General features: G+C 51.1%; 1 long non-coding RNA gene across 1 annotated transcript; it reads right to left on the bottom strand.

Annotated features, from left to right (window-relative positions):
• Positions 1-240: 240 nt before the first annotated feature.
• Positions 241-1,261, bottom strand: LOC113270550 (uncharacterized). The gene is made up of 3 exons (XR_003321871.4): positions 1,184-1,261; positions 894-1,097; positions 241-347 (listed from the first exon to the last, which is right to left on the bottom strand). It is a non-coding gene; the product is annotated as an uncharacterized LOC113270550 (long non-coding RNA).
• Between the last annotated feature and the right edge of the window lie 1,487 nt (positions 1,262-2,748).

The following is a 2,748-nucleotide window of genomic DNA, read 5'->3' on the forward strand; positions in this document are numbered from 1 at the left end:
TCGCCAACATCAGATGCCTCGCAGCGTCCCTTGGGTGGGGCTGCTTGCAGGGAGGGCTCCTAGGGCTAACCCATTTTGCACCTCTGCGCTACAACCTCTTCTCCGGCCACCCCCAGCCTCACCCTCCCTCCCTGCCCCCGCCCCGGGGACCCTCGCATAGCCTGGGCAGGGCCCAGGGCCGCCCCTCCTCTCCCTATCCTCTTTCCGACTCTCTCAGAGTGACATAAAGCCTGCTGCTTCCGTAGCTCTTCCCTGCTGAGTCCCCAAAAGGGGACTATTGACTGTTCCTTGGTCTTTATATTCTTACCATACCTGTCATATTCTTGAAACAGCGTGGATGCCTCTTCCTAAGGGAGGAGCAGAGGAAGTGGGGGAAAAAAAGCACAAATATGAATAGTTCAAGATCCTCAAGATATTATCTTGCCTGATTAACTAGTGGACAAGTCGGGTTCACCGGAGGGCAGCACTAGAGAGAACACAAACTTTAACCTATTCGTAGCTAGATGTCTGCCCCCTCATTCCCTTCTTCCACGTCTGACTCCTTCAGCTAATCCTCCATGATAAAGAAGCAAAAATGGGGGAGCCCGTTTGGCTTAGTCAGTGGAGCCTGTGACTCTTGGTCTCAGAATCCTGAGTTCAAGCCCCACAATGGATGTAAAATTTACTTAAAAAAAAAAAAAGACTGGGGTATGCCAATTATATCTCAATAAAACTGAAAAAAAAAGAGTAAAAAAAAGAAGCAAAAACGGTAGGAACCCATGATGGCAATGGGATAAGTGGGAACAGGTCATATACTCTACGGGCTTTCCGCCTGGCAAAGATCTGAGCAAATGCTCATCAGGCTTGCTGCTATAACGGGCCCAGAACAGCACGATCCCAGCTCTGATACTCACACGTTGGCGTTTCAGGGGTGGGGCCGTGCCTTGCACCCCACCCCAGCCGTGGGCTGATGACTCAGGTGGCAGAGGGTCTGTGGGAGGCAACAGATGGAAAGCCGTCAAGACCAACAGTCGGAGGGACAGAGGGTTGAGTCCTCTGGGGAGCCGTATTCCAGAAGAGCTACAGAGAGCTCAGCAGAGCAAGAACCCTTTTCGTGCCTAGAAACAGAAAGGTGGTCAGTGTTTTCCTCTACTGGAAAATGGTTCAGATTCCCACGCATTTTCTCTTCCATTTTCAATCGTACCGTGGTGGCTCATGACTTTCCGAAGGAGGTGGAAAAGACCACTCTGTGTGTACTTGGCACGTAAAGCTCATAAGCACAACAGGGAGGAAACCCTCCTGGAAGTGTTGGCAGGAAGGAAACCGAGAGGCTGGGAGGAGTCGTTGGAGGACCGGGCAAACCAGGCACCACTCCAGGCAAACCAGCTTACAGTCACTGAGGACAGAAGGACAGGCACCCCCCACCTCTGCCAGACAACGACAGAACCAGCTGGCCCGCAGCAGAGTCGCCGCAGAGGAAGCTTACCTGTAACTAGGTCAGCAGGCGGCCGCACCCCGGATGGCCCCCAGCGGCGTACCCAGGCCCCCCGGGGAAAGTGGCTGCCTGGGCTGGGGGGCGGGGGCAGCTGGGTGCTTCCTGAAATCAAAGCGCTACTCTGCCCAGATCTTGCAAAAACTGGTAAGGACCCTTTTGCTCAGGACTTCACGGCCAAGAACAGAGGGCCAGGGGCGCCTGCGGTTAAGCGTCTGCCTTCGGCTCAGGGCGTGATCCCGGCGTTATGGGATCGAGCCCCACATCAGGCTCTTCTGCTGGGAGCCTGCTTCTTCCTCTCCCACTCCCCCTGCTTGTGTTCCCTCTCTCGCTGGCTGTCTCTATCTCTGTTAAAAAAAAAAAAAAAAAAAGAAAAAAAAAAAAAGAACAGAGGGCCAGATGGAGGGGCCAGACTCCCGTCTCTGCTGAGCCCTCCCTGCTCTGGGGCTCCAGAGGGAGAAGTTAGGGGCCAGGACTTGGACAGGGCTGCCTGGCCTGCCTGTGCCCTTGCACTGGTACTCCTCTCGTGGGAGCTCCACTTCCTTCTTCCCTTTGCTGAAAGCTGTTAAGGAAAGGGGTTTACCTTTGCTAAAGGGGTTGCTTTCCCTTCCTCTTCCTCATCCTTTGCTTATAAGGGCCAAAGGAACCGAATTCTTTGTTTGCTTATCTGTTCGTTTCAATTTTGTTTGTTTAAATTCTAGTTAGTTAACATGTAGTGTAATACTGCTTTCAGGACTAGAATTCAGTGGTTCAGCACTTTCGTCTAATACCCAGTGCTCGTCCCAACAAGTGCCCTGCTTAATGCCCATCACCCATCTAGCACCTCCCCACCCACCTCCCCTCCATCAACCCTTGATTTGTTCTCTAGAGTTAGGAGTCTATTTTACGGTTCGCCTCCCTCTTCCCCCCCACGCATGTTCATCTGTTTTGTTTCTTAAATTCCACATAGGAGTGAAATCATGTGGTATCTCTCTTTCTCTGACTTAATTCACTTAGCATAATACACTCTAACTCCACCCACGTCATTGCAAATGGCAAGATGTTATTCTTTTTTATGGCTGAGTAATATTCCGTTGTACATATAGACCACATCTTCTTCATCCATTCACCAATTGATGGACATCTGGGCTCTCTGCATAGTTTGGCTATTGTTGTTAATGCTGCTGTAAACATCGGGGTGCATGTGTCCCTTCAAATCAGCATTTTTGTATCCTTTGGGTAAATACCCAGTAGTGTAATTGCTGGATCGTAGGGCAGTTCTACTTTTAACTTTCTGA

This window comes from Ursus arctos, unplaced genomic scaffold (genome assembly GCF_023065955.2).
Source record: "Ursus arctos isolate Adak ecotype North America unplaced genomic scaffold, UrsArc2.0 scaffold_32, whole genome shotgun sequence".
Lineage (NCBI taxonomy): Eukaryota > Metazoa > Chordata > Mammalia > Carnivora > Ursidae > Ursus > Ursus arctos.